The 7666-nt window shown below is 31.4% G+C and overlaps 1 non-coding gene across 1 annotated transcript; it reads left to right on the forward strand.

Annotated features, from left to right (window-relative positions):
• Nucleotides 1–925: 925 nt before the first annotated feature.
• TRNAS-GCU (transfer RNA serine (anticodon GCU)) lies at nucleotides 926–1007 on the forward strand. The gene has a single exon. It is a non-coding gene; the product is annotated as a tRNA-Ser (tRNA).
• Nucleotides 1008–7666: the final 6659 nt, after the last annotated feature.

Genomic DNA, 7666 nt, shown 5'->3' on the forward strand with positions numbered 1-7666 from the left:
AACCGTCGAGACGTTTCTGCAAATTAAATGTTCATGTAAAAATATTTTTCTGAGGCGGGAATGACATTTAGCACGAGCGCCGTAAATCCTGTCTCGTTTTTGCTTGAAATCATATGAAATAAAATTATTTATTTATAAAAAAAAATTGAAAATATTTATATGAAATTGACAATTAGCGTAGAAGACGGCTTTATTAATTATTATAAGTGATAAGTGATCTCTTCCAAGCAAGTGGTAATGATCAAAAGGTACCAGTAATAAAACTACATTTTTTATTTGTTTATTAAAAAAATCTTTTACTATTAGATAATTTATCGAGGAAGGCTATATTTCTTCATACTAAGACCAAAAGGAGTGCAGTATAGAATAAATAAATTTGTAGAGATTCAATGTAAGTACGATAACTACCTACTTTTATCCAAATCGGTTAAGCCATTTTCACACTATTCAGTACTTAACATGCTAATAGACAAGTTACCGCAATATTAATTTATGCTCCGAATATAATATTTAAAAATATTTGACTCATTATTGATCATACAACAGCTATGCAGACAAAGCCAGGGGAAAAAACTTTCTTACTGTAAAATTCATCCTATGTTTGGGTGTACAACTATTTTATATATATTAAATAACATCAAAATCGGTACAGTAGTTCGTAAAAGCAAAACAGACAGACTTTCGCATCTATAATATTAATATGGATAGGTACCTACTACATAATACATAATTTACTTTAAATATATTTAATTTACACACTAATCAATAACCAATCCCATCAAATTAATATATTACATAATATTAGGTAAGCTTCAAGTAAAATAACCATAATTATAATAAACCGAGAAAAAAACTTGTACCACCAACATTCTAACAATTTGACTATACATAGTTAATATATCTATATTTGGATCGGGCCACACATGACGAGGTGGCCGAGTGGTTAAGGCGTTGGACTGCTAATCCAATGTGCTCTGCACGCGTGGGTTCGAATCCCATCCTCGTCGATAATTTTTTATTTATTTTTAATTATTTTGAAGGATTTGATATTTCAATTTCATAAGATAACATGTTTTGTTATTGCGTGATAGTTCAATTTGTTATTTAATAGATCTCGATCAGTGAATCTTATGTAGTGTAAACCAAAATATATTAATAATCGTATGAAATAAACTCTTGAGCGATAGAGTCCGTTTCTTTTTCGACATTCGAACTTAACATGGATCAAATTTATATGAGTGTATTAATGTTTGATAAAAATATATTTGATTTTCTTATAATTCAAATTATTAACGGATGACTTTACATGGATAGTGGATACAATTATTTAAGTAAAGCAGCGGCTATCCATCTATCGTTAGTCTTTACCTCATATAAATACGTAAAGATTCATATTAGCAGAGTTATTTCTGAAATCTAAACACCCTGTTAAATTAATGATACTCTACCTATATCGTGACATTTATTTCCGAACGGAAAAGCAAGTGTCAACGGAACACTCGAGAACTGTCAAAATTTAAACACACACACTGCCACATTATTTAACAGGCATAGACAAAAAGAAGTCACATAATTCTTTTAATACGCAATGCTTTTCAATTTGACACCGACAAGAAGTCGTTGCTTAAACAAAAAAAATAAACAAAAAATAAAATTAATAGCTTCATTTGATTGTGACACGTCGCACCGACAAGACGTGTGTATTTACGAATAATTTAGTAGCGTTCCGAGTGATATTGTGAATAAAAAATGAATCTATACCGGGGTTTATTGTATCAATTTTTACGCTCGCGTGATATCATGTTGTTTGAGGGCTCATTTGAATTGATTTGATTTACTTATTTATTAGCTTGGAAATGGGTTAATCATCATTTTTCGTATATATGCAATTTTAATACATTAGTGGTTGTTGAGGTGATGAATATTAATCAAACACAATTTTATGTTTATATTATAAAGAACTGCTCGTTATTTCTTTCGTTACCTATAATTATTAATTAATTAATGATTATTAGTAAGGGCAACATTTAGTCTTCTCCCAATAGTATAAATTTACGTGTCACGTCCTGAGTATATAATATTATGTTCTGTGGTCACGTTGTTTGATAGTTACGGACTTGTTACGGACACTTAAATCGATTGTTGATGAAAAATTTGTAGATTTTTTGCAGTTTTATCTCACAAAGTTGGAATAGTTTGTATAACGATACTATTATAAAGGCGAAAGTTTGTAAGGATGTATGGATGTATGGATGTATGGATGTATGGATGTATGGATGTATGGATGTATGGATATGTATGGATGTATGGATGTTTGTTACTCTTTCACGTAAAAACTACTGAACCGATTACAATGAAATTTAGCACACATATAGAGGGTAACTTGGATTAACACATAGGATAGTTTTTATCCCGGAAATCCCACGGGAACGGGAACTATGCGGGTTTTCCTTTGCAAATGCGGGCGAAGCCGCGGGCGGAAATCTAGTATAACGATAAAAAAGGACTACCTAGTGAAAGCCGGGAATAGAGGCTTGTTTTAAATTTATTCTAGATGTAGGTTCAACCAATATACACAGCGAAAACTCGTATATGTACCTATACCAAAACCTAGTCGGAATACGTGTAATTTTGGATTTTGATTAACTCGCAGGTTCGCAACGTGAAACGCAATCAAAAGACTCGAATATCAAAGGGTTTATTACAACCAAAAACCGATTTCAGCTCCTTATGTTGCGATATACGTCCATTGATTTAGAATCCACTAAATCTGGACAAACGTTCATAAATACAGAATTTCTATGTTTACGCGATATGTTCGGTTGAAGTCAGGGTTGCCACCTTGTTATTTAGTTGTTTAAGTGCTGAAATATGTGGAAAGTCTTTCGTCATATTGTATTCAGAAACGTTATGTAAAATATTTTGAAGTTGCTTTGATCCTATTTCTTATATTCAAATAGGCGCAAAACTTCAGTAAAAATCAGTTTGTTAAAAGTTTAACAACTTTGGCTTACTGACATTATACTAAATACTCTACGATTATGAGGTTTATACTCCTTAATTTTTTTTAATTACCTGTAAGTGACAACCCTAACGCTTACTATTATTCATCGTAAATCGCTCTTATTTTCGGTGATGTTTACGCGATTTTCGAATAGAATTAACCCAGTTATTTTGGAATGAATCGTATTTCTTACGGATTATGATATAATTTGAAATACTCTATTTTTAACCGTTTAAGACCATTTTCAAGCTGCATTATATGGAAGATTCTCAAACAAATATTGCTGGAATAATAAAAGATGCAATTATTTTGCAGAAAATGTCCTTACGTAATAGTTTACAATATAACAGTTTTTAGTGGCTCATTTATAAACAAACATTTCTAATTATCGTTTCCAAACATAATATTTTTTATACAAAATGCTATAAATAAAGCTTTTTAAATACAGGTACACACCATTAGGTACTTCAACATGCTCTAGTTCATGATCACAGTTCATGAAAAACCTGTGATTCCATTAGACCATTATTACAAGAAAATTAGTAATTCCATTCCCAATACTGAATTACCAAGTAATCAGCAGTTCAACAGGATTCATTAATATCGTAGTAGTACCGGAATTGTTTATTTTATTTTTAGATGTTTGGCTGTGTCCGGCTTACAGGAATTTAATTTCGACTAACTCGATTCGGATACTATGTGCCAGTGGTTCTCAAGTGCGATACACCTCCAAAGTTTGTCGTTTAACTAAAGGACATATTAATTATTAGACAGTGTTTAATTTTATTTATTGAGCCCTTATTATTCCATGACATTTCAACACAAATTACAAAAAAGTTACACTTAAGAAGATAACATTGATATTAATAATGTAATTCGGATAAATGCCCTGGCGCCTTTCGGGTATAGGCCTCCTCCAACTGTCCCCATTTCCTCCTGTTGCCAGCTGCCTTCATCCAGTCTCTTCCCGACAATTGCAGAATATCATCAACCTAGTATTTGTATTCTCTTTGCATCAACCCAGTGAGCCTTTGATCTGCCCTTCTGCCCCCTGTTTAATTATACACCTTCATAATGAAGTACCTCCTTTGTGAGCTTTTAGAGAAGTATATCTTCCATTCCCAGAACTGTGGAGAAAAAAAGAAACAATACCAATATAAAAAAGCATAGAATGGTTATATAGTGTTTAGTTTAACACCTTTATAATGGAGTGTTTGAGCTTATAATGAGGTGTATTTGTTCAATACCCATTTAACTGAAAATTAAAGAAGACAACAGAGGAGTTTGTGGTAATTAAAAAAAACATGCATGTTATACGTGAACAATTGTAAATATATTTTCTAAAAGCACTCCTTTCAAACATTTTATCATAAATAATTAGTAGTTCACATTTTAATAATAGCTTCTCGAGTAGCAATCATTAATATAATATAATATAATATTTTATATTATATATGTAATTCAAAACCTTGGGTACGCCACCGAAACTTTGAGAACCGCTGTCCCATTCTAATGAGATTTCAGTCGGAATTGCGAAGGTCATTTTGTTTGTTAAAATTACTCTTTGACATCGTTGATTTTGATAGTGCAAAAAGTTTAATTCTGTTTGCTAGTGTAGTTTACGATTCTGTATCTGTAGGGCGCTTGAATCTGCCATTGAGATGTTAAGTGCTCGTGGACATAGTCAAGACTCAAGAGGCGTGTTTAATATGGGTTAGTATGGGGACTGTAATTAGTGTTCTTTTGGCGATGTTTGAGAACTTTAGACTGGCCATTGAGTAGGAAGGGGTATAGTTTAGTATTCGGAATGTTATTTTGTTAATAATAACAGGCTTGTTTTTATTTGCATAACAAACATATATTGATTTTATATTGATAATTATTTGTTAAATAAGAGAAGGACAATGTCTTAATTTTGGATTGGTTTAAGAGATTACAGATATCAATATGTATTATAACTTAGAAAATTATATTTGAAAATTAAGCAAAAGTATGGTATTTGAAAATTGCGCCAGCTGTTTTTGTCAAATAAGAAATTACGTCGTCGATGTACATAATAATTATAAGTTGTGATCTACAATTCACAAATAAATCTATACTATATTTTAAAACATGTTCTCACAATAAAAATTACGATCAAATCAAACAGCACTTACAGGGAGCAATAATACAAGTGCAATTGTGCAATTGCAGTTCAATGACCTCGTACACACCTCACACTAGATTACACCAAATTATCTAATAATAAGCAATGAGTACTGCGTAGTACTCATTGCTTGCACTGTATCGTTAGTACTAATTTAGAATTAAATTAGATAGTTGACTGTATGTTCCTTTGGTTTGAAATTGCCTTGCACTATGAGTTGAATGAGGAATATACTTTTAATAGATCACATAGTATAAAACAAAGTCGCTTTCTCTGTCCCTATGTCCCTATGTATGCTTAAATCTTTAAAACTACGCAACGGATTTTGATACGGTTTTTTTTTAATAGATAGAGTGATTCAAGAGGAATGTTTTAGTATATAATTTATTGTTTTAGACAAAGCGGGCGAAGCCGCAGGCGGTAAGCTAGTAAGTGTATAAATAAACCATCTATACTTATCTACTATATTATATTATTAATATTATAAAGCTGAAGAGTTTGTTTTTAGATGGAGACTGGGGAACTACGGGTCCGATTTGAAAAATTATTTCGGTGTTAGATAGCCCACTTATTGAGGAAGGCTATAGGCTATCATCACGCTAAGACAACAGAAGCGTATCAATGCGGGTAAAACCGCGGGGAACTGCAGATAAAATATTTCGATGATTAAAAAATGATATTTTAAACTCGCATTTGTCTTAGCTTGATGATTTATATAGCATAGTCTTAAGCATAGTCTCCTCGATAAAGTGGCTATCCCACACTAAAAGAATTTTTGCAATCCGTTAAGTACTTTCTAAGACATACATTTAATTTGCGGTCCATAGAAAACATAATAAATAAATATAAATATATTCAGGACAATTTTCACACACGGCACGGTCTGATCCCATACTAAGCTTTCGCTTGTGTTATGGAAACCAGATGGCTGATAAACATACATATATAATTTTGAATAAATACATAGATAGATAATTAACACCCAGACACAGAGCAAACATCTATGTTCATCCCACAAATATTTGCCCCAGGTGGGAATCGAACCCACGAACTCTGGCTTGGAAGGCAGGTCCACTACCAACCAAGCCAACTGGTAAGTCCCATACATAACATAAATAACATTTAAATATATTACAAATTAATTACTCAAATACCATCTTCTCAATACTTGACAAAAATTAACGATAACCACTTATCACCTAAATAAACGATGTTAATTGCATATGTTTAATTCTATTTGCATAACTAAATTATGTTAGCTCTGTTAATACGATATTATACAAATGAAAGGATACTATTAGTGGGATATATGTTTACAAAAGGGGTATATTAGACACAGACACATTTCTATAAGAAGCTATATTATAAGTGTCTGATTCGCGCAACGAAATGTTGTCGTCACACCAGACTACTTAATTTACATAAAGAAACTAAAACGCTTTCAAAAAGCCAGTACTAAACAAAATTTAAATGGTACCAATCGGAAGACACTACTAGTTTTCAAAAAAAAAATAATCATCAAAATCGGTCCACACAGTCGAAAGTTCTAAGTAAACAAACCCAAAAGAAAATACAGTCGATTTGAGAACTTTCTATTTGACGTCGGTTGAAAATAGGGTGGATCCTTTTTCAGTTCGTAAAAAAATACTCAAAAATCTTCCATTTTCCTCTTTACAATATAAGTTTAAATCCATTCACATTTCTAATGATAAAGTAATGATAATTTAAAAACCAATAAATCACGACCCAATCTAATATATGTATTATATATAAATATTTCATTTCATTTCTATTTCCTCCAAAAAAGGGTTGGTATAAAGATGAGAGCTAGACTAAGTCTAGACATGGCACAGACGGTGACTTCCTTTACCTACGTAATTACTGTCTGACACTATGTTTGCCCTGTGGTTGCGCTTACATGGTATGGTGTTAATAGATAGTTTAGTTAGATGGTTCGAATAAACTATGGTTATTTATTTGAAATGGAAATATTCATATTTATTAAAGCAGGATTAATTCATTATAATAATTATGCTACTAAGCTTTTCATATTAATTTCATTTTTATTAGAACTATCAAAGTTTTCTTCCGCTTTTACATGCAAAAGTTTTTCAAAATCTCTCTTCATAAATAACAAATCGACATCCTTTTTAAATCGTAATTGCCTTAGGAATTTGAAAGTTGCAAATATATTTTATTCAAATAATTGACAAGAACATTGTCAAAACGCAAACATTCCGAGAAACTCACAATTACTTCATGTAACAATAACGGGTAAAAGCGAGCGGTATTAATATTAAAATGGTTCCGTCGAAAGAATAAAAAAACAATAACCTTAAAAAACCAGATATTACTACGGGTCTGGAACTCTGGAATATACATTAAATTGTCATTAATAAATGAAAACACAATTAATAAATGTGCATTCAACATTTTTTATTCCAGGATTGTTAGCGTATTTTACAGCATCTTAACATTTGAGAGAAAAAAACTTGAATGTTTTCGATTTATCAGTT

The sequence above is a fragment of the Colias eurytheme genome, chromosome 16 (genome assembly GCF_061535395.1).
Source record: "Colias eurytheme isolate Ceu_HAF_F1 chromosome 16, ilColEury1 Martin Lab GWU primary, whole genome shotgun sequence".
Classification (NCBI taxonomy): domain Eukaryota; kingdom Metazoa; phylum Arthropoda; class Insecta; order Lepidoptera; family Pieridae; genus Colias; species Colias eurytheme.